The sequence below is a fragment of the Podarcis bocagei genome, assembly GCF_964188305.1.
Source record: "Podarcis bocagei genome assembly, chromosome: 8".
Classification (NCBI taxonomy): Eukaryota; Metazoa; Chordata; class Lepidosauria; order Squamata; family Lacertidae; genus Podarcis; species Podarcis bocagei.
In genome coordinates, this window is record NC_138133.1 from 77936986 (window position 1) to 77961883 (window position 24898).

Consider the following 24898-nt stretch of genomic DNA (forward strand, 5'->3'; position numbering starts at 1 on the left):
GTTAACTTAAGAACCTGACTGAGACTAAGTGATTTACAGGGGAGGACCTGGTTGGTGGCAGCGGATTAGTGGTGTACGGGTCAATAGTCTGTGAGACGACCAGGGGCTCCATACGAACAAGACTTCCCAGACTCCTCCCTCTGAAAACTCTTCACTGTCCCACCATCACTCCCCAGGCTCTGAGGCTTCTTCCCTTGGTGGTTCCTCAGCTGTTTTCTCTAACCATTCCTCTGCATCCAGCCAGTCCATGACAGTTGGTGAAGGCTAGTTTACTCATGGAAACAGAACTGGAAGGGGTGCTTCACTAATTAATTCAACTTCTCAGCCTCCTGTCTTCTGCCGACTGAATTTCACTAGGACATCTTGAATGGATAAATATTACTAGTTGGAAGTACAGTTCCTACCCAGATCTCATTTGCTGATACAATCCACCCCTCACTACAGATTTCTCAAGGCGTTTGGTGGAAAGAAAAGAGTGGGGGGGCAGGGAAGAGGAGTATTATAAATTTTCACAAGTCATATCTGTCATGGTTAGCACCTGTCTAGAGATTCTTTATGTTGGAAAGATAGTCAAAAACAACACAATTCCTTTGCTTATCACTCATAACAACCCTAAAAGGAAGGAGGTTGGAAGCAGGTACGTCCTCCTTCCAGGTTGCTGCCTTGTAATTCTCATTGAATGATGAGCCTTCGTTCGTCAGATGCATTGGGAGAAACTAATATCTGGGTCAGGATAGGGGATGCTGAACCCAAATCTTGACTGTCCTGGATTCCAAGGCAAGCTTTTTCTTCTTGCACACAAGCTGACAAGTGGTGTCTGTAGGCACACAAGCAGAATTAGGAAGGCCGGTCCATTTGTGGTGTGAAGTCATGAGCTGCCCATCCTGATTCTGCTTGCTAGAATGGGGGTGTTTGCCTATGCAAGCATTACCTTATCTGAACACCATTTCAAAGACCTGGAGATCTTAGATATACCGGTACATCTAAGAAAGATTCCCCTGGCAGGCTATTATGGACTGGTTGGATACAGAGGAATGGTGGGAGGAACCAGCTGGGAGCCCCCAAGGGAAGAAGGCTCAAAAGCCTGGGGATTGTTAGTGGGATGACAATGAGTGATCAGAGGGAGAAGAGGGAGAAGACTGGGAAGAGGTGGTGTCAGAAGCTGAAGAGGTAACAGGGCTTAATGAGCAGGATGAGTCTGTGGCAGACAGAAGTCTAGAATCAGAGGCAGAAGCTGAAGCAGGGGAGGAGGGAGGTCAAGAAGCAGAGATGAATCCTGCTGGTGAAGAAGCATGGGTGTTTCCTCTCCCTGCTGTGACAAACTCCCCTCCCCACTGTCTTCCAGAACCAGGAGAGGGCTGAAACAGGCGGAGCAGCGGCAGGTAGGCACAGTCTCAGATTGTTTGGAAAAAGCCCTGGAGAGGAGGGGATTTAGATGACTGTGGGGAGCTGAGGACTTTCAATCTAGACAACTGATTCATGGGGTAAGACCTTCGGGAGATGAGCTGCTGTGCTCCTTAGGCCTGACACTCAACCAAGTCTGTGAAGGTGGTGGTTTTGCTAATAGAGAGTTACTCCAACTTCAAACGGTGTGATTTACTGTTGGCTCTTTGACACAGGCCAACAGGGAAAGGATTTCATAGGGGGGATGGCCGTAGCTCAGCAGTAGAACATCTGCTCTGTGTGCAGAAGGTTGCAGGTTCAATCCCTGCTGCTCCAGCTAGAGGTGGGCAAGAAGCCCTAGACCTGACCTGCTGCCAGTCAGAGTAGGGCAATACTGAGCTAGATGGACCTGACTCATTATAAGGCAACTTTCTGCATTCCTGTGTTTTGTTTGGCTTCCTCAGTCCAGCTCTAAGGCTTTCTGCCTTTTCAGACCCCCCTGCTGACAGCCTCCTGCCAAAATCATGTGACTTTACTGGTCAGCGAAGTCTCGCAACATCGATTTGGCAACTGCGCTTGCCATGTGCAGGGGTGATCATGTGCCTGGACCGCCCCTAAGAGACATTTCCTTTGACTTTATGACCCGTAGTCTTGAATCTCCTTCCCACCAGTGACCAAAGCGCTCAGCGACCCCATGTTCCATTTTGATCATAAACATGGCACTCTGGATAAATGGCAGCCACACCCCTTTCTTTTCCCTCTCTCTTTTTACGGAGCTTTCGCTCCCAACTCAGACACTTGTGCACTTTGGTATTTTAGAGATAGCCAAGTTTCTTCTGCAGATTACATCACCTTTCTTTGGCAAAACACATCTGCTTCCACTTCCACGGTCTTGCTGCTTTTGCTGTAGAAAGGGAGGGGGTTTCCTTAATAAATATTCTTCAAAGCATTATATGGCCTCCAATCACTGTTTCCTCCTCCTATTCCAGTGAAGTAGCCTTGTCTCAATGACTCCTTTTGATTTGGTTCTTCAAAGCCAGCGGAGCCAAAGTCGTGCCCTCCAGATGTCGTTGGACCTCGACTGCCACCATCATCCCTGACCATACTTGCAGTGGCTGATGGGAGTTGGAGTTCAACAAGAACATAAGAAGAGCCTACTGGATGAAGCCAATGCCACTTTTAGTCCAGTAGCCTATTCTGACAGCGGCCACCCAGAAGTCAACATTGGCTATCCTGGCTTTAAAGGGTTCCATTTTACCTTTTGATTATTTTAATTTAAAACGTTTTCTATCCTGCCCTGCTCATACAAGGTAAAGGTAAAAGGTAAAGGACCCCTGGACAGTTATGTCCAGTCAAAGGCAACTATGGGGTTGCAGCACTCATCTCGCTTACAGGTCGAGGGAGCCGGTGTTTGTCCACAGACAGCTTTCCATGTGGCCAGCATGACTAAACCACTTCTGGCATAACAAAACATCGTGACAGAAGCCAGAGTGCAAGGAAGTGCTGTTTACCTTCCCGCTGCAGTGGTACTTATTTATCTACTTGCGCTGGTGTGCTTTTGAACTGCTAGGTTGGTAGGAGCTGGGACAGAGCAACGGACAGAGCTCACCACCATCGAGTGGATTCGAACCGCCGACCTTCCGATCAGCAAGCCCAGGAGGCTCAGTGGTTTAGACCACAGCACCACCCGCATCCGGATAACAGCATCTTATTAAAACAACACACTATATCTATCATACTATACATACCCCTCATGTGCTGGCCCCAGGGGGGGGGGAAAGGTACTAATACCGTAGCCGAAGTTCAGTCCAGAGTCACTAGCAGGGTAGACAAACACTAGATGAGACGCGAGGTCCGAAACAGGGAGCCAGGCAGGGGAACAGGAACGCTGGTAGAGCAGCAGCAGGAAGCCGGGCGTGGAACAGGCACACTGGGAGTGCAGATCCAGGTCTGGGTAAAGCAGGTACTCCACAACGACGTTGCTCCCGCAACCTGGGCCCGGGCTGCCTGGCCTTTATCTTCTTCTAAGGCCGGGGGCGGCCCCGGCCCCCAGGAGCCCCGCCTCTCCTGGCCTTAAGGCGAGCACTCCTCCTGGGAGAAACCAGTTCCCTTCGCCTCTCTGCCCTAAGCCTCTGCAGTTCAGGAGAGGCCGAAGGGTTACTGGGCCCCGGGGGAGGCTCACCTGTAGCCACTGAGTCCTCCAGCACCTCTGGGGCCAGAATGGTTTCACCTGGTGCCTGCCCCTGAGGATCTGGCACAGGTGCAGGCTCCTCAGCATCTAGGCCTTGCCCTCCGGTTCACTCTCAGACTCGGAATCCCAGGCCATCACACCTCATAATTTAACTCTATATACCAGTTCCCCAAAATAGCTTTCAGTTATTAAAAATCAGGGACGCGGGTGGCGCTGTGGGTTAAACCACAGAGCCTAGGACTTGCCGATCAGAAGGTCGGCGGTTTGAATCCCCGTGACGGGGTGAGCTCCCGTTGCTCGGTCCCTGCTCCTGCCAACCTAGCAGTTCGAAAGCACGTCAAAGTGCAAGTAGATAAATAGGTACCGCTCCGGCGGGAAGGTAAACAGTGTTTCCGTGCACTGCTCTGGTTTGCCAGAAGCGGCTTAGTCATGCTGGCCACATGACCCGGAAGCTGTACGCCAACTCCCTCGGCCAATAAAGCGAGATGAGCGCCGCAACCCCAGAGTCGGCTATGACTCGACCTAATGGTCAGGGGTCCCTTTACCTTTACCTATTAAAAATCAATAACAATCCATGAAAGCAGTTGCTTATTTACTGCTTTTAGATTCCACAGTCCCTCCAAAGAGCTCAAGGTGACATATGTAGTGCTCAGCCCTTTCCTTTTTATTACTATAACACACACCCCTCCCCATTTACACGTTTTGCTTATGTACTTGGGGCCCTGGAACCTAACCCCCAAGTAAGTGAGGAGACGCCTGAATATAGTACATCAATCTACAATATTGGCACTTCATATATAGGTCAGATTCCTCCCATGCTGGCTTCCAACATGACACAATAACTTCTGCAAAGTGTCAGGATTCAAGTGAAACAAGCTTGCCTGGAAACGGTCCACATCCAACGCTCCTTAGATGAGTTGCATCTATTGTTTTCAAGCTTTGTTCCCTCGGGGATGCAGTCTCTCATCCCATTTGACAACTGAGAAGCCACTGAGCTTGTGCTGCAGAATTTCTAAGTGTCATCTCAGCCCTGCTCTCCTAGGAACTCCAGGGATCCCACACAATTGCTGGGTGATGTTCCTCAGGATTCTTTTATTGACTATGAGCCGGCACCTCAGAAACTTCCGTTGACAGAATTCTGTGATGGATAAACCAGTTGGCCTTAGTAATGCAATGCTCTCCAAAACAACAGCTCATAATTAAATGTGCAGAGAGGAACACAGGAAAAGTGATTAATGCCATGGCATACTATCATCCAGCTAGGTCAGCATTTGGCTGCTCTGATTAGCAAATTGCTGTTCAGCAGAAGTCTTTCATGCAACCTTCTAACTGGATCTTTCAATGGAAGACAGCAGAAAATGAACCTGGGACCTCATGTATCTACACTACCCCAGACCTCTATACCCATGGCTTCATGCTTGTGTAATTGTCAATACAGCGGGACGGGGGTGGTGCTGTGGTCTAAACCACTGACCTCCTGGGTTTGCCAATCAGATGGTTGGCAGTTCAAATCCACTCTACAGTGGTGAGCTCCCATTGCTCTGTCCCAGCTCCTGCCAACCTAGCAGGTCAAAAGCACACCAGTGCATGTAGATAAATAGGTACCACTGTGGTGGGAAGGTAAACAGCATTTCCGTGCACTCTGGCTTCTGTCATAGTGTTCCGTTGTGCCAGAAGCGGTTTAGTCATGCTGGCCACATGACCGGGAAACCTGTGTGTGGACAAACACTGGCTCCCTCAGCCTGCAAGAGAGATGAGCGCCACAACCCCATAGTCACCTTTGACTGGACTTAACCGTCCAGGGGTCCTTTACCTTTACCTTTTAATTGTCAGTATAGAAAGCAAACTTGAGTTGCAGCCATGCCATACATTTAAAGCAATCTCCTACCACTTTAAATAGGTGTGGTTTCCTGCAAAGAATACTGGGAACCATAGTTCGTTATGGATGTTGTGTATTGTTAAGAGTTTTCTGTTCCTCTCACAGAGCTCCAATTCTCAGAGTGCTTTAACAACCAAGTTTCTTTCCCCGGGGAACTCTAAGTGAAACCCTAAATGACTTATGTCCCAAATATCTGAAAGACCATCACCATCCCTAAAGAGGGGACTCGCTTGGTAGTCCCATCACCCTCAGAAATTCAGGGATTGGCAGTGTGGGAAAGGACATTCTCTGCAGTATCCCCTAAGCTGTGAAATCCCCTCTGTACAGAGGTGAACCTGGCACCTTTATGGTGGTAGTTTTTCATCTGAAGATGCTCCTCTTTACCTGGCCTTGAACACCTGAGATATATATTTTAAGACCCACCCTGTTATCTGGATTGTAATCTCTTTTTAATATGGCATTTTCCCTTTGTTATAACTTGCCCTGGGACCTCACAGTGAAGAGCAGATAGGAAATATTATTATTATCATTATGGATAATGGTCGTGAGGAAGATTTAATCCTGCAAAGGGGAGTGGCTGCAGTGGCGTAGCGTGGGTTGTCAGCACCCGGGGCAAGGCAAGTAATTTGCGCCCCCTAACCCGTGGATTTGCGCCCCCTAACCCTAACCCCCAGATGTTGCGCCCGGTGCGGCCGGCCCCCCCTGCACCCCCCACGCTATGCCACTGAGTGGCTGCAATTCCGTGTTTTCCAAGCATATGGGTGGAGGTTTCAGACCCTATGCCAAATAGTGAACAAGTGACCATCATCCCAGATTGTCTGATGTTGGTGCTAATCCTTCTCCTGTCCCCAAATCACAGCCCCAGTCTATCTTCTGACTTCCATCTGAATTACTCCAGAGTTAATCAAAACAGCAGTCAAGAGTCTTCTGCGGACTCATTGTTGGATGAGGGAAATGTTGTGAGAGAATTCCCCGCCCACCCCTCTTTTGGAAATCTCTCTGCTTCTCCTGCCCCCTCTTTTTCCATTTGTGGCTGCTGATATGATTTCTTATAATTGTTGGGTGGAGCGGGAGACAAACATTGATGTCACCCTTGTGACATGTTGTGCCGCAGGTCAGGCTAGGGTAGCATTTATTCTGTTCAAACAGTTGGCTGTAGCAGCAAGGGCTTTCACGAGCCTTCCACACACTGCAGTTGCAAAAGTATCTGTTCCTTCCAACAAGCTGAAAGCCACTGCCAAGGAGCTGGAACCTAAAGTAATCAGGTCTCCCCGAGAATTCCCACGAAGTTCTTTTGCAAACTGTGGTTGTTGTTGCTGCTGTTATTAAAATGTGTATACTGCCCTTCATCTGAAGATCACAGAGGGCAGTTCACAACACAAAAATAGAAAACGAGAACACAAAATACATAAGAAGAAGAAAAACAGACCACATATCACCATGGCCTGTGTCTTTCTCCTCCTGTCATATAGGTAATAAATTTGTATTGATATGATATAGTTTTGTGCTATACAGTGGTACCTCGGGTTAAGAACTTAATTAGTTCTGGAGGTCCGTTCTTAACATGAAACTGTTCTTAACCTGAAGCACCACTTTAGCTAATGGGGCCTCCCGCTGCCACCACACAATTTCTGTTCTTATCCTGAATTTCTGGTCTCATCTTGAAGTAAAGTTCTTAACCCGAGGTACAATTTCTGGGTTAGCGGAGTCTGTAACCTGAAGTGTCTGTAACCTGAAGCATCTGTGCCCGAGGTACCACTGTATGTGGTCATGTAGTGGAATGCTATGCTTTCAGCATCATTAAGTCCTGCGGACAAGTGCACATAGGAGCCAACTCCAGAGGGCCATAGGTGGCTTGGCACCCACAATAATATAATTGTGGGGGACGGGCACCCACCAAGTCAATGAGAAAAGCCGGCAGGTGGAAGCAGTGCTGTCTCCAAGAGAGAATCAGTTCAGCTCTGTCCTCCACACAGCGGTGGAGCATATGCCTGCGCTGCCCAGGGCGGTAGCGCTCCTGAAGGGGGTGTGGCATGCTCCCAAGGGGGGCATGGTACGGAGGGTGCCCTCCCAGATGCGGGATAGCCGCACGGGTGTCCGGAGCGGCACACACGCCTTCCAGCTGGGGGTGGAGTGAGCCACCCATGGCGGACATTTGGCGCACTGCCCGCCCGTGACTCCCAAGCCTCCCCCAAGCTGTCAAAATGAAGGGGAAACCCCAAAATCCAACTATTCTGGACAACAACCATACGAGAAATAAGTAAAATAACCAAGCAAGAATTAGAAATCACCCCAGAATTGGCCTTACTAAACATCTTCCAAGACAATAATGCCCACTTACACCACAAAGAACTCATAACCCACCTACTTTCAGCAGCCAGAAACACCATAACCAGACACTGGAGAGACCTGTCAGGAGTAAGCATGGACCAATGGTACCAAATAGTATGGGAAACAGCCCTACTAGGAAAAATTAGCCAATAAACTAAAACTGACACTGGGACAAACAGAAGAAGATGCCTTTACCCAGGTATGGCTCCCCTTTATTGCATACACAGCCCAACAAGACAACGACAAAAATCCACCAACAGCATACAAATCAATATGGCTAACCTGATCCAAAACACCCACCCACCCCACTCACACATGAAAATAAAAATCACCACAGCCAACCACAAATGAATAACCACACCCTAGGCCAACCCCAACCTCTCCCCCCTTACCCTGACAGCTCAGGGTAGGCTTGGGAGTCACGGGCGGGAAGCGCGCCGAATGTCACCCCCCTCAGTGAGGGCACCCAGGGCGGTCCGCCCCCACCTCTCCCCTGCCTACAGCCCTGCCTCCACAGCCAGCCAGCAAGTCACCATTTGTGAGGTGGGGCTCTGATGTGGAGTCTAAGCCCCTCTCTGTGGAAAAAACGTGCCTCGCTAGCTGCGGAGAAGAGTAGAAGAGTTTGGTTTGATATCCCGCTTTATCACTACCCTAAGGAGTCTCAAAGCGGCTAACAATCTCCTTTCCCTTCCTCCCCCACAACAAACACTCTGAGAGGTGAGTGGGGCTGAGAGACTTCAGAGAAGTGTGACTGGCCCAAGGTCACCCAGATTACGAGTCCACCACTCTTAACCACTACACCACACTGGTGGAAAAGGAAGAGGAGCTGATGTCGCCGCCCGCTGCAACGTGCGAGTGATGTCTCACACACACTACATGCAGGTTTGTGTGCGTGTGACGTTGCACATCTGCATTGCGGCGGTGGGCACCCAAAATCTTGAGGGCAAGATGGCACCCCTGCAAGTGCAGATGTTTGAAGAATGCACATCTCGGTCTGGTGGGAAGGTTGACCTCTTTCTTTTGCAGATGTATTTTTTCCGGTGGCCACAGAGTCAAGCATGCTTTCGAGCTGAGTGTTTATCTTTGGAGGAAAGGCAGCATCAAGGAACTGTCAAAGTGTCCACCAGAAATATCCATTGCTTTGAAAAGGCTTCCACTCTGCCCTTTGCTAGGCATGTTTGTCTTTCCTATTACTTCCATCTCTTCTCCATAAATCCCACTCTGCCTCCTCCTTCTTGATGTTTTTAATTTGTACCTCTCTATTTGGTCAGAGCTGGGTTCTTGGGTGGAGGGGAGTTTTTTTGCCTTTCTTTTTTTCTTTTTTAAAAAAAGACTTTTGAGTCATTGCAACATGAATCACAGAAAACTTCATTCACACAAAATATGGGCCCATCGTGTAAGCAAATCTATACGGCGTGGTTTAATAATGAAAGGGCAATGTGTCTGTGTGTGTTGCTGTAGATGTTGTGAGCTTTTTCTAATATGAAAAACACATGACAGGATGTAGCCTGGTCCTTGCCTTATCTTGTGCTTTGCTTCCATAAAATTACTAATGATGATCTATTACAGTGCTATATAATGTTTGCACAGTACCAGCCTGGAGATAGGTGCTGCACAGACCGTTCTATGAGTGACAGAATCCTTGCCCCAGGGTTTATCAGCTGCATTATTCAGGCAATGATGGTAACTAGGAGCAGAGACAGGACAGGATGGGACTGGGGCACGAGGTCAGGGATGCAGCAGTGATGCAGTAGGCTATTCTTTAAGGTGGATTTTTCAAAAACGAGTGGCACACCAAACCAAATACAGAACATTCTTTTAATTTCCATTCATTTTTGCAATGTATATCGCACCGTTCATCTTTAGAACCCCGGGCAGGCTGCAAATGTAGCAGGCTGTAGACACATATAACAATCAATAAAAGTCCACCGTCTAATAAAAAGGTAAAGGTAAAGGGACCCCTGACCATTAGGTCCGGTCATGACTGACTCTGGGGTTGTAGTGCTCATCTCGCTTTATTGGCCGATGGAGCCGGTATACAGCTTCTGGGTCATGTGGCCAGCATGACTAAGTCGCTTCTGGCGAACCAGAGCAGCTCATGGAAATGCCGTTTACCTTCCCACCAAAGCGGTACCTATTTATCTACTTGCACTTTGACGTGCTTTCAAAATGCTAGGTTGGCAGGAGCTGGGACCGAGCAACAGGAGCTCACCCCGTTGTGGGGATTCAAACCGCTGACCTTCTGATCAGCAAGTCCTAGGCTCTGTGGTTTAACCCACAGCGCCACCCGCGTCCCCTACATCATCTAATACAGTTACATAAAACCCTAGCCATCTGTAAGATATCACAGGATGGGCCAGTTTCCTAACTACTGAAGGCCTAGAGGGAAAGTGTCTACTCTTCAGATGTTTCCTAAAGATCTGGCTGACATAGGTGCCAGCCAAAACTCTGGGGGATAGACTCCATAACTGGTGTGCTAATGGTGAGAGGGCCCTCTGCTGATCTCCAGACATCACTTAACCATGCCACTTTTAAGATAATAGTCTGGGTGGGGCTGATGGGAGTTGGAATCTAACAACATCTGGAAGACCACAAGTTCTCCAGTTCTTTAAATAAAGACACCATAATACAATTCTAGGAATGCCTAGTGGTGTCCTCGCCCTTCTTAACTAATTAAACACGATGCCCTTTCCAACATGCCCATATCAGAATCCGACCTGATTCTGAAGTAGAAGATAATAAAACAGCACTCCTTCCACCCCCAGAAACTTTAGGGCCAGTCACAGTTTTGAGGTCCCTACTGCTTTACTCTAGCAGTTTTCTGTAACTCTATAACCATCCACTTTCATTTGTCAGAAGAAACAAATTTGCTTCTGGCGGTTGCCAGGCAACCACAAAATTTAATTGTCAGAGAAGGCCCTCAACCACTGAGGGATGTTTGGGGACTGAATCTTGTTGGTTGCCTAGCAACCACAAGGTACCGATTCTCCCTTGGTCTGAGGTCAACAAAATGGCTGACCTGGGGCCTCACTCTCTCACCATCTGGGATAAGAGAGACAAGAGCAGTACGTTTAAGTGAAGGGTCTGTGTTGTCTTCCACTGTTTATGTGGAAACTCATTAAAAGCTAAGTGGATGGCAACAAACTTTATTTCTGATGACACCTGGAAGCCTGCATACAGTAGTACAGGCACAGGCAAACTCTGACTCTCCAGATGTTTGGAACTACCATTCCCATCATCCCTAGCTAAGAGGACCAGTGGTCAGGGATGATGGGAATGGTAGTCCCAAACATCTGGAAGGCTGGAATTTGCCTATGCCTGCATCAGTAGCAAACTTCTCCAGCTAGGCCACACCTCCAAGTCTGCTCTCCAGGAGCTGTCCTCCTGAGTCATAGCTCATTCTCTTAAAAGGGCCAGTTGATAAAGCATACCTTATCAAGAGGACAGCATTCACACAGATGGGTGGGAAGGCCTGTGGGGCTTAAGCCAGGATAGGATAGGGAGGACACCCATAAGAGCATGGGACACAGTGGCCAAGCAGGTGCCTATGGGAAGTCTGTAAACCAGACCTGAGCACTACAACACTCTCCTCTCCTGCTGTTTCCTGCAACTTGTATTCAGCAGCACACAGCCTCCAACAGTGGAGCAAAATATAGCCATTGGGGCTATGAATCATTGAAAGCCTTATGCTCCATAAATTGGAGATGAGTCACAGTACATCTGCTTAGCGTGCAGAAGGTCACAGGTTCAACTGAGAAAGAACCCGGTCTGAAACTATGTAGAGCTGCTGTGATTCCCAGCAATTGGGTGTCAGAGGTGCACTGCCTCGGACAGTAGAGATACAGCAAAGCCGTTGTGACTACTTGCCACTGGTAGCCATCTCCTCCATGAAATGAGTTTGCTTATTCATTTATTTATAAAAGTAATGTATTGTGTTCCTTGGGTGTTAGACTCCCCTAAATTACTGGGTTCAGTAGGTGTTAGAATTTAATTAAGTCTTAGAACTCTACTAGACCTGTGTGCATTTAAGATGTGTATTAGACGCTTCAATTCCTCTGGAATCAGCATGTTTCAAAAGCTAATTAAGCCATGCTGGCGCTTCCTGTGATGTGTCAAAAGTTAATTAAGCCAGGACTAGCCTCTTGTGTGAGATGATAGCCTGGGGATAATGACCCATTAGGAAAATATTGGATTAAAGGAACCTGCCAGAGAGGGCAAATTGGTGGGGCCCCATTCACTCTACAGATAAAGGGAAGCAATATGATTAAGATTGGAAGAGTTAGGAGTGAGGTAACAGAGATATGGGACGTGGGTGGCGCTGTGGTCTAAACCACAGAGCCTAGGGCTTGCTGATTGGAAGGTCAGCAGTTCGAATCCCTGCGACGGAGTGAGCTCCCGTTGCTCGGTCCCTGCTCCTGCCAACCTAGCAGTTCGAAAGCACGCCAAGTGCAAGTAGATAAATAGGTACCACTCTGGCGGGAAGGTAAACGGTGTTTCCATGCGCTGCTCTGTTTCGCCAGAAGCGGCTTAGTCATGCTGGCCACAAGCTGTCTGTGGACAAACGCCGGCTCCCTCGGCCCATACAGCGAGATGAGCATGCAACCCCAGAGTTGACCGTGACTGGACCTAATGGTCAGGGGTACCTTTACCTTTAACAGAGATAATAAACCAGCGGGCTAGAGACAGAGGCAGGAGCGTTCTGAGGGTGAGGTGGGGGGTCTGCCCACTCCGGGTGCCATTCTAAGGGGGGGGGGACAAAAAGCCAACTCCCGATTGGCGGCACCCTCGTAGGCGCCATGCCACACCCCTCACGGGAGGCAAACCACGTCCCCTGGGAGAAGCGCTGCTCCGGGTACAAAGATTCAAAAAATGTTTAGGGGTATGCATACCCCTGCGTACCCCCAGAAAAAAGCACTGGATACAAGCCATAGTTTGAATTCCCTCCTCATCTTGTTCATTTATTTAACAGAATTTGTATGCTGCTTACTAAAACGACTAGTTCACATTTTACATGGGTTAACCTGCCCTCTCCCTCCTTCCTCCATCTGCTCTCCCATGCACAAACACAGACACACATTTTGATATTTTTTAAAAAATGGCTAAATCATGCCTTAAATATTTATGACTAAATGTTTAACCCAGGTCAGAGCAAGGCGACCATGCTGTTCTTTGGCTCATTCCGCCAACTGCTTTTGTTCTCCCCCCAACACACACACACACACACACACACACACGCTTTTCCCACGCACAGTAATTGAAGTGGGCTGTGTATGCAGGGAGACCCGGCTTTTCACCTCCATTCAGAAATCTCAGCTCAGGGATCGCTAACACGGAGCTGCTGAGTAGAAACATGTGAGGGAGGAGCTGGACATCTCCACCCCCACCAGGGCCCACCCAGCCACTGTGCTCGGCAGATTAAGGGTCCCTTTCCAGGCTCGCCCCGTGAAAAATTGAGCTCAAACAACTGTCAGGATCACAAAAGCCAAGAGACAGATGAAAAACACCATGATGAATGTCACAGGAAATTGTTCCACTAGAGCTGGTTGGCAGGTCTCTTGTTTAGACACTGAGCGGTGGGGGTGTCAGGTAAAGAAAACAAAACACAACGCGTAGGTGAGGGAGGTCACCCTGGAGCGTTCAAAAGCAACAAGGATGTTTAAACTGCTTGCCCAGGCCATTCCTCACGTGTACCCTCAAAATGGGTATTTGAGGCCTTCCTCCAGAGGTGAGTATGAAAAGAAGAAGAAGAAGAAGAAGAAGAAGAAGAAGAAGAAGAAGAAGAAGAAGAAGAAGAAGAAGAAGAAGAAGAGTTGTTGTTGTTGTTGTTGTTGTTGTTTGGATTTGATATCCCGCTTTATCACTACCCGAAGGAGTCTCAAAGCAGCTATCATTCTCCTTTCCCTTCCTCCCCCACAACAAACACTCTGTGAGGTGAGTGGGGCTGAGAGACTTCAGAGAAGTTTGACTGGCCCAAGGTCACCCAGCAGCTGCAGGTGGAGGAGCGGGGAAGCGAACCCAGTTCCCCAGATTACGAGTCTACCGCTCTTAACCACTACACCACACTGGCTCCAGAAGAACCTTCTGGATTAGGTCAATGGTCTATCTAGTCCAGCATCCCTCCCTCACAGATGCCTGTGGGGAAATGAAAACAGGGCTCCAGCCCCAGAGCACTCTCTCCTTCTGTGGTTTCCAACAACTTGTACTCAGAAGTATTATTGCCTCCATCTACCTGGATGAACCAGGACTAAAGGTGAAGGGTGAAAGTTCTCTGAATTGCTTCCATGTGTTTTAGGATCAGCTGGTGGGACCTTCCTGCCTTAGAAGCCATGCATGAGAGGGCTTTGTCTGTGGCCACAGGCGCCGAGTTGTGCCCAACATTGGGGGGGACTGCACATGATGACTGTCACATCGGGAGAGGCTTCCCAGGTCTCCTCCCAATGTGGCTGGGGAGACTGGGTGGGGTAATAATAATAATAATAATAATAATAATAATAATAGTGACATTTTCCACTTTCATTGGAATTCTCTGTCTTCCCTGTTCATGACAACCAAGACATCAACTGCAGGGCTGCCTGATCTTTTGTTCCAGCAGTACAATTTCCTGTTTCCTTTCTAAATACATCTTCTAAGAGTATTGTTATGCTAGAAACAAGCTGAAGAAGAATATATAGGCATTAGTCACCCAAGGACAAAAATTAAACACATGTGGTGATTGCAATAGGCATTCTGAATCTCCAAACACCATTCTTTGGTTCAAACCAATAATATAAAAAAGGAAGACGGTGTATTTTAACAGCACAACTGGACTTTCATTAGGCAGAAGTTTCACTGAAGTGTACTCACATAATGTATCAGTTCAGCACCAGTTAAGCAAGAGTTCTTGGACTTGAACGGATTCACTTCAGCCTCCTCCCTTGGTTTCTCCTCATGTTGCTATGGTAATATTCGGAATCATGAAGGCAGGTCCTGCTGCTTTCTCTCTGCTGGGCACTGATTGGGTAGGAAGGACTCACATGATTGGCACCATCCATGTGGTCCTGCGCTTTTGAGTATTACCATGATAACATGGGAGGGAAAGCCACAGGGAGCCTGTCCATATCCCACTGTGGTAATGAAATGAAGCATGCAGCCCCAATTCTCACCTAAATGTGATTTACTATGGGATATACTTCTTGGATTTAAGTTAATTTATGGCAGATATATCTATATATTAATATATATCTATATATCTATATCTCTATCTATCTCTATCTATCTATATCTCTCTCTCTATCTCTCTCTATCTCTCTATCTATCTATCATCTATCTATCATCTATCTATCTATCTATCTATCTATCTATCTATCTATCTATATGTTGTTGTTGTTTAGTCGTTTAGTTGTGTCCGACTCTTCGTGACCCCATGGACCAGAGCATGCCAGGCACTCCTGTCTTCCACTGCCTCCCGCAGTTTGGTCAAACTCATGCTGGTAGCTTCGAGAACGCTGTCCAACCATCTCGTCCTCTGTCTTCCCCTTCTCCTTGTGCCCTCAATCTTTCCCAACATCAGGGTCTTTTCCAGGGAGTCTTCTCTTCTCATGAGGTGGCCAAAGTATTGGAGCCTCAGCTTCACGATCTGTCCTTCCAGTGAGCACTCAGGGCTGATTTCCTTAAGAATGGATAGGTTTGATCTTCTTGCAGTCCATGGGACTCTCCAGAGTCTCCTCCAGCACCATAATTCAAAAGCATCAATTCTTTGGCAATCAGCCTTCTTTATGGTCCAGCTCTCACTTCCATACATCACTACTGGGAAAACCATAGCTTTAACCATATGGATATGGACCTTTCTTATATATGTGTGTGTGTGTGTGTGTGTGTGTGTGTGTACACACACACACACACACACACACACACACACACACTTGGTGACATATTGGTTGGCAATATGAAGAGTGGCAGTCTGGAGAAGGAACATTTGCTGTGGAGAAAACAGTTGGTAGAACGAGGATGTGGAGCCTTAGGCCCAGGGGCCAAATGCATTCTCTGTTTGGCCCTTAGGACTCTCCCCTCACCCTCCTTGAGTCCTTGAACTCTGGCATTGCTGCTTCCCTGTCTGGATGGAGGATGATTATTTCAGAATCTATAGTTGGACTGAGGATATTGGACACACTAGAATGTACCGCTGACATCAGTGGATAGAAACAATCTCAATTTATGTGGGCCTTTATGTGACCATCCTGCTGGGGTGTACTCCACAACCATGAGGTAAAATGGAAGGCAAGAGCTGGGGGGCACTGAATTTTGGTGTCACACGGGGCGCTGCTCAAATTTGAGACCCCCAAGGTTCGCCATTGCTTGTGATAACTCTTTAAAAAAAATTATTTTGTCATATAAACATACAAGCACATAACAAAAACAAGATGATAATCCTTTGTTGATGGGGATGATGCCTCAGCTGTTCTTTGAATAAAGATTTAACTTCATTGACGCCTTGTGCATTATAGCTGACCTGCTCCCCTGACAGATATACTGGGTTCAAGCAGCCCCTGAGATACCCTGGACCTAAGTTGTTCAAGGCTTTGTAAATTAATACAAGGACCTTGAACCTGGCTTGGTAAGTAGATAAGCAGCCGGTGCAAATGCTTTAACAAAGGTGTCACATATTGTCAGCAATCTGCACCAGCACAACCAGGACTAAGGGCAGCTACTAATAAGTCTTTCCTGGTTCAGAAAACCGGGCTCAGGGCAGCCAACAACAAATTCAAAACACTTAATTGAAGCAACAAAAAACAGCATAAAATACAGTATAAAACGTTGTCAGGGGTTCAGGAGCAGAGACGCAGAGAAGGGAGGAGACAGAGAGCGAGGGGGAGGAATACGAAGGAAAGATGAGTGGGGATGACGAACCGAGATCGCCGAGCTTATCCAGTGAGTCCGAGGATTCCCAGAAGGGAGCGCCAGCGGTCAGAGCAAGGGGGGAAAGCAGGGGGACACCCCAGGAAGAAGGGTCCAGAGAGGAATCAGAGAGCAGCAGTTGGAGATCGGGACCCACGTACCCAGCCGGGAGCAGCGGGGAGAAAGGGGACCAGATATCGGGTTCCGGAGGCTTTCAGAAGGAGGGAGGGCATGAGTCAGGAGTAGTCACGCCCACCTCGGGGAGCGACGAAACGATCAAGAGGAAGGTTGAGAGTTGGGCGCGCGCGCCAAGTTCAAATGTAGCGGAAGCTGGTGCAGTAAGCAGCCCAGAGAGTGAGCCAGGTCCCAAAGCCCGCCGCAAGGAGGCGGAAGGGTCAGGGGGGTCCGCGTCAGAAGAGAGTAGGAAAGAAGAGACCCCGGGGGGCAGAAGGACCCAGAGACGGAAGGAAAGGCGCAGGAGGTGGAGCAAGGCTAGGGTATTAAGCTGGTGTGCTAGAGGCGGAGACTCAGACGGGTCTTCGCCGGTCTGACCTAGAAGAAGTAGGGCTGCACATTGCAGTTTGGAAATGGAACCTGTAATCCAATAAAGACTCTTTTAACCTGAACGCTGGCTAACGTGGTCCTATGTGAGCTGGGACTGAGTGGCAGCCCTGACAGTAAGACCCGTCTCTTTTAAGCTTCGGACACCTGATACCTCGCAGCGGAGGCAGAAGCAGCGAGAGGAGGAAATTGGTGTTTGGGAGCGAGCTCACAACGGTTGGCAGAGATGACGGAAGCAGAGAAAATTTCAGCGCTGCAACAGGCAGTGACCCAATTGAACGCGGAGGTACAGGCATCCAAGAAAAGGGAGGAGGATGCGGCAGCCGCCTACAGAGATCTCCACGCCAGGTTTGAAGCATTGGTTAAGCATGGGCAGCCAGGACCCAGACCGGAGGGGGTTGGGTTGGCACGGAGAGCAGGAGGGCTTGTGGCTCACTTCGATGGGAATTTACAACAGTACCCCAATTTTCGAGCAGACGTAATGTGCGCACTGCAACTGCTGGCGAAAGACTTTAGGGATGAGGAAGAGAAAGTGGGATTTATACTATCCCATTTGCATGGGGATGCTAAAGCGTGGCTACGCAATTTGTGGAGGGATAAAGATCTGGCGCTTCAGAATGCAGATGCCTTTATCAAAGCGATGGATGCGTGCTTTTTATCTACCATTGACGTGGATCTTGCCCGACGGGAGATTCATGGACTGAAACAAGGGAGGGCGAGCGTACGCCAGTATCACGCCCGCTTTTTTGCGCTGGTCAGTGCCTTGGAATGGGACCGGGATTCGCCCCCAGTCAGAGACCTATTCTGGGAGGGTTTGAGCAGTGCTGTTAAAGACGAAATTGCGAGGGGGGAGAGGCCCCGGAGCACGCAGGAGGTGGTCCAAAGGGCGCTGACTGTGAGGTGGTCCAAAGGGCGCTGGGGGTGAGGCTGGAAGAACGTCCATGGTGCAGAGACGAAGGACGTGGAGGGCGCGAAGCAGCGAGAAGTTTCTCTTTCGTTCCCAGGGAAGCTGCGCGTGCGCAATCCACACCTCCGCCAGGAGGGGGAGTGGAACCTATGGAGGTGGGAGGAGCCAGGGCTCAGTCAGCTACCAGAGCCCCTGCACCGGCGGCAGTCAAGACTAAACCTCCTAGAGGGACCAGGAAGTGTTATATATGCGACAGCTCTCAACACTTGGCGAAAGAGTGTCCCCAGAGGAGCTCCAAGCACACTGCAGCCTCCGCAATGGTGAAAGCGGCCACGCAACACAGCGAACACCAGCAGGGAAACGACGATGTCTGGCTGGAGACAGAGGCACTGGGGCCCAGCCAGACGCATCACTGAAGCAGTCCCCAGCGATCTTGCAACCCACGGACCCCCTCCCACCCAAACCAGTAGTGCAACTCACAGCATCTCTCCAGCTGCCAGATGGCGTCACTATCGAAGTGCCGCTTTCTGTGGATTCTGGAAGCAACGCAGACTTTATAGCACAGGATTTCGTGGAGCAGCACGCTATACAACTATTACCGGCCACTCTGCCCCTGCAAGTCGTCACAGTGGATGGCAGAGAGTTGCTGGGGGGGCAGGTGGTGAAGCAAACGCCGCCAATGGTGATGCGCCTTGGCAACCACAGGGAAGTCATCAGTTTTAATGTCACCCGACTGTCGGACACACCCATTGTGTTGGGCATGAGTTGGCTGGACAGGCACAGTCCGACACTGGCTTGGTACCAGCGACAGCTGATCTTCGGCTCCTCTTACTGCGCAGAACACTGCATCCTGCCCGGACAGGAGGGAGAGGAGGAGGAATCACAGCTGCAGTTGGGAACGTTGCAAGCAGTCCCCCACAAATACGCAGACTTTCTGGAGGTCTTCTGCGAGAAGGAGGCAGACAAGTTACCACCGCACAGGCAATATGACTGCAAGATTGACCTCCTACCAGGGGCGACGCTACCGAAGGGGAAGCTGTATTCCATGTCTGAGGATGAACTACAAGAACTCAAACAGTTCATAGATCACAATTTGGAGCGCGGTTTCATCCGGGAGTCCAGGGCAGTAGGGGGCAGTCCTGTTTTCTTTGTGAAGAAGAAGGACACGCCCCAAAAAAGGCTGGTGGTGGATTTTCGCCTCTTGAACAAGATGACCAAGCCCTCTGATTTCCCCATGCCCAGGATTGACGACCTACTGGCGACGGTGCGCAAGGGACGCGTGTTTACCAAGTTGGACCTGCGAGGGGCGTACAATCTCATCCGCATGAGGGAGGGCGATGAGTGGAAGACAGCCATGTTCACGCCTCTGGGCACCTACGAGTACAGAGTGATGCCGTTTGGATTGCAAAACGGTTCTCACTGTTTTCAAGCTTTCATGCATCATGTGTTGGCGGGACTCCTCTACAAGAAGTGCGTCTGCTTTCTGGATGACATCCTGATATTCTCTGAGTCGCAGCAAGCGCATGACCAAGACGTTCGGGAGGTGCTGGAGAGGTTGCAGCAGCATAGACTGTACGCCAAACTGGAGAAGTGCCAGTTCGACACGACGGAGGTGGATTTCTTGGGTTACAAGTTGTCGGACAAGGGGCTAGCCATGGACAGCGCCAAGGTTCGAGCGGTGTTGGATTGGAAGAGCCCGCGCAACCGGAAGGAGGTCCAGCGGTTTGTCGGCTTCGCCAACTTCTATCGCAAGTTTATCAAAGGGTTCGCGATGCAGACGGCGGCTATTACGGACACGCTAAGCTCCAAGAAAAAGAAATTCATCTGGACGGAGCAGGCGGAGCAGTCCTTTCAGGCACTCAAGCGTCTCTTCGCGTCGGAAGAGCAACTGCTGCATATCGACCCCAGCAGACCGATGTGGGTAGAGACAGACGCGTCCGATAGAGCAGTGGGAGCTGTCCTGCTGCAGAGGGACCCACAGGGGGTCTGGAGGCCGGGAGCGTTCTACTCCAGAAAGCTCAGCAAGTCGGAGCAGAACTACACCATCTGGGACAGGGAGTTGCTTGCCATTCATGCAGCCTTCAAGGCGTGGAGACACTTCCTGATCGGCGCCAAGCACACGGTGCAGGTCTGCACGGACCACAAGAATCTGGAGCACTGGCGCACGGCGAAGTTCCTGAACCAGAGGCAGATACGTTGGGCGGAGTTCTTTGCTGACTTCGATTTCCGAATAGAGTACATCCCAGGCGACACCAACATCATGGCGGATGCACTGTCCCGAAAACCGCAATACCTCGAAGAGGCGACGCCAGCGGCAGCCATGCACATCTTCGCGCCAACAGCGTGGGCGTGCGCTTCAGCCACAGTAGACCTGGATGCGGTGCGGCGGGCGTTGCAGGACGACTCATTCGCGCAGGCGAAGATGGCCGAGGTGCACAAGGGCACGGCGAAGAGCGACGAGTTCCAGATACGGGACGGCTTGCTCTTACGTAAAGGGGCCATCTACGTGCCGGGAGATGAACTTCGCGCCAAGGTACTGCAGCAGTTGCACGACGCACCCACGGCCGGGCACTTTGGCACGGAAAAAACGGTGGAATTAGTCGCAAGGGACTTTTGGTGGCCCAGACTGAGAGGGGAAGTCGCGGACTACGTCGCGAGGTGCGACACCTGCCAGAGGGCCAAGCCGGTGCACAAACCACCGGCGGGACTGCTGGAACCGCTGCAAACGCCGTTTGAACCGTGGGAGAGGGTGGCCCTGGACTTTGTCACGGATCTACCCAGCTCGAGAGGCAAGACAGCTGTACTAGTGGTGGTGGACTTGTTCACCAAGATGGCACACTTCATACCGTGTGCGAAGGTGGCCACGGCAGAACAAACAGCCAAACTGTTCATAGATCACGTGTTCAAAGTGCACGGGCTGCCGCGGTCTATACTGTCCGACCGCGGTCGCCAGTTCATCTCGAATTTCTGGCAGAAGCTGATGGGCTTCCTGAACGTCAAGATCAACCTGACATCAGCGAGACACCCGCAGATCAACGGGCAAGCGGAGAGGGTCAATGCCATCATGCAGCAGTACCTGAGATGCTATGCCAATCAACAGCCTGCGACGTGGGTGGATTACCTGCCGCTCGCCGAGTTTGCCTACAACAACACGAAGCACGTGTCCACAGGGGTGACGCCGTTCTTCGCCAACAATGGGAGGAATCCCAGAACCTTCCCGGGACTGGACAGAGTGGGGGAAGGGGAACCGCAGACGGCGGACGCTTTCGCGTCTGAGTTGCAGGAGGTCCACGATCAACTCCGACGGCAGCTGGAGCTAGCGAAGCACGCATACAAGGTGCAAGCGGACAAGCACAGGCGGGTTGGCGAAGAGATCCGAGTGGGAGACTGGGTCTGGTTGGCAGCCCACGCAGTGCCGACCAGATCGTTAGCCAAAAAGAAGTTGGGGCACAAGCAACTCGGTCCATACCAAGTCGAAGTGCAGATCAACCCAGTAGCTTTCAGGCTGGTGCTACCGGAGGGTTCCAGGATGCATCCGGTGTTCCACAGGTCGGTGCTCACTCCCTACAGGACACCTCACAGGTTCCAGGAACCAGGAACAGCACCGAGTCCGTCTCAGGAGCGGACGGAGGCGGGGAGATTGCCACAGCAGGACCCCATCAACGAAGTCACGGAGATTTTGGATTCCAGATGGGGGGAAGACGGAGTGGAATACTTCCTAGCCAGAGAGGGCACCCGGGCTAGTGCTAATAGCTGGGTGCCAGACTACGCTTTGGAGGAACCCCTGCTCAAGGACGAGTTTCATGCCCTTTTCCCACACAGACCCATGCCAGCAGGCTTCTTCGACGACTGGTTGTTCACGCCCACACTTTCCTCCAGCACGTTCCATGGCTTCGACTCGGACGGGGAGCCCGCACAGCGCACACGTTCCCCAGAGGGGTCACCGGAGGGTTCGGCGTCCGACACCTCGTATTGGTGGGACGATCGGCCAGAGGAGCAGTGGCGCCGGAGGTGGCTGGAGATGCCAGGTCAAGCGACCGACGCAGAGACTGACATGGACGTGTGCGGGGAGGATCTCGGTTTCGAGCACGGCGGCACTGAAATGGAGGCGGAGCAGCTCAACGTTGACGAACGCGAGGAGGAAGACTCGGAGGTCTTCAGTTGGCGGCCAGCGACGAGGAGCGAACTGTATCCGGCATTCACTCCTGTGATGATGGAGCACCCAGCAACCACCCTTGAAAGTGGGGAGGGGGGAAGGGGGGGCTTCGAGGGGGGGATGGATGTCAGGGGTTCAGGAGCAGAGACGCAGAGAAGGGAGGAGACAGAGAGCGAGGGGGAGGAATACGAAGGAAAGATGAGTGGGGATGACGAACCGAGATCGCCGAGCTTATCCAGTGAGTCCGAGGATTCCCAGAAGGGAGCGCCAGCGGTCAGAGCAAGGGGGGGAAGCAGGGGGACACCCCAGGAAGAAGGGTCCAGAGAGGAATCAGAGAGCAGCAGTTGGAGATCGGGACCCACGTACCCAGCCGGGAGCAGCGGGGAGAAAGGGGACCAGATATCGGGTTCCGGAGGCTTTCAGAAGGAGGGAGGGCATGAGTCAGGAGTAGTCACGCCCACCTCGGGGAGCGACGAAACGATCAAGAGGAAGGTTGAGAGTTGGGCGCGCGCGCCAAGTTCAAATGTAGCGGAAGCTGGTGCAGTAAGCAGCCCAGAGAGTGAGCCAGGTCCCAAAGCCCGCCGCAAGGAGGCGGAAGGGTCAGGGGGGTCCGCGTCAGAAGAGAGTAGGAAAGAAGAGACCCCGGGGGGCAGAAGGACCCAGAGACGGAAGGAAAGGCGCAGGAGGTGGAGCAAGGCTAGGGTATTAAGCTGGTGTGCTAGAGGCGGAGACTCAGACGGGTCTTCGCCGGTCTGACCTAGAAGAAGTAGGGCTGCACATTGCAGTTTGGAAATGGAACCTGTAATCCAATAAAGACTCTTTTAACCTGAACGCTGGCTAACGTGGTCCTATGTGAGCTGGGACTGAGTGGCAGCCCTGACAAACGTGAATAACAATAAATTCAGAATTCAAAAATCAATTTAGGGGGGAAATCCATCCAATAAACATTAGATGATCACCAGGGCTAGCTAGCTAAATTAGTCCTATTTGGGCCAGCGAGGAGACCAGGGGAGAATTAGCTGTGGGATCCCAGAGCGGGTAATCTTCATAAAAAGGGGAGGGGGAGGGAAGGAAGGGGAATAAAAGATCAGGCTAAGTTCAAGTTGAAAGCTAGGCAGAATAGCTCTGTCTTACAGGCCCTGTGGAAGGAAATTAAATCCTGCAGGGCCCTGGTCTCATGGGACAGAGCATTCCACCAGGTCGGAGCCATCACTGCGAAGGCCCTGGCCCTGGTGGAGGATAGTCTGACTTCTTTTGGGCCTGGGACCTCTAAACAGTGATTATTCATGGACCTTAAGATGCTCTGCGGGGCCTACCAGGAGAGAAGTGTTCGCTCATTTAACCCAACTAATTGGTTGGGCAAATGTCCAGAAAAATATGAACTATTGAGGGTGTTCACCATGTTTTCCTCCATCCAAGACCATTTCACTTCCACAGTGGGGCCCTACCTGCATCGGTTGCTTCAACGTTGCAATTAGAAAATAGCGTTAAGTGCGGTGAAATGCTCATCTGCAGAAGATTATGAAAACTGGATTGAGTTTCCAAGAGGTCGCAGCTGTTCCAGTCCCTCGAGTGAACGTGTACTGCTGTCTTTCTGTGCCAAGTCTGGGCCCAGATTGCCTTTTACTGGCTGAGAGTTGCAATAAAACTTTTCAAGCGGAATTTTACGCAACCCAAGTTCTGACATTGTGAAGGTTGTGGTTGGGTCTCCTAAAGTAACCTTAGAAGGCCCCTGCCAATGTCATTTCCCAGATTGTGTGCTCCCATGGAAGATGTCTCAGGCAGATATTACCTATCACAGTACACTTGCTGCGTTAAACAATAGATTTTTTCGGCTAATGCACCTTGTAGTTGATTCATGTCGCACAGTATTCAGTTTCTTGCAAGAGCCAACAGCTGATGCTCCAGAGGAGGTTTGAGACTTCTGCATTAGGCACATGTAAAAATAACATTCTCTTTATCAACAGAATATTTGCCAAAAGTTAAGTGTTCTTTAAGTCCTGTGTATTCCGAGGAGGGGACACGGGTGGCGCTGTGGCGGACACGGGTGGCGCCACGGAGCCTAAGGCTTGGCAATCAGAAGGTCGGCGGTTCAAATCCCTGTGACGGGGTGAGCTCCCATTGCTTGGTCCCTGCTCCTGCCAACCTAACAGTTGAAAGCACGTCAAAATGCAAGTAGATAAATAGGTACCGCTCCAGCGGGAAGGTAAACGGCGTTTCCGTGCGCTCCTCTGGTTCGCCAGAAGCAGCTTAGTCATGCTGGCCACATAACCCGGAAGCTGTACGCCGGCTCCCTCGGCCAATAAAGCGAGATGAGCACTGCAACCCCAGAGTCATCCAAGACTGAACCTAATGGTCAAGGGTCCCTTTACCTTTACCTTTTATTCCGAGGAGAGAGATGTGCAGCCTGATACCAGGTAGGTTGACTTGAAAGGATGTCCCACAGTCCTAGGCAAGTCCTAGGCAGCGCCACCCGTGTCCCATCCCTACTTGTACCTAAAAAAAAGTAGTATCATGCTAAGCCGTAGGCTAGAATGATCTCTTCTGCAGAATGCACTTTGTTTTCTACATGAATGGAGGTTTTGTCTTTGCAGGCAAGCATTCAGCTGCACTACA

General features: G+C 50.4%; 1 long non-coding RNA gene across 1 annotated transcript in view; it reads right to left on the reverse strand.

The window, feature by feature from the left end:
* LOC308593208 overlaps positions 1 to 24898 on the reverse strand; it is a 171624-nt gene that overhangs the window by 130719 nt on the left and 16007 nt on the right. The gene's annotated exons all lie outside the window — the stretch shown is intronic.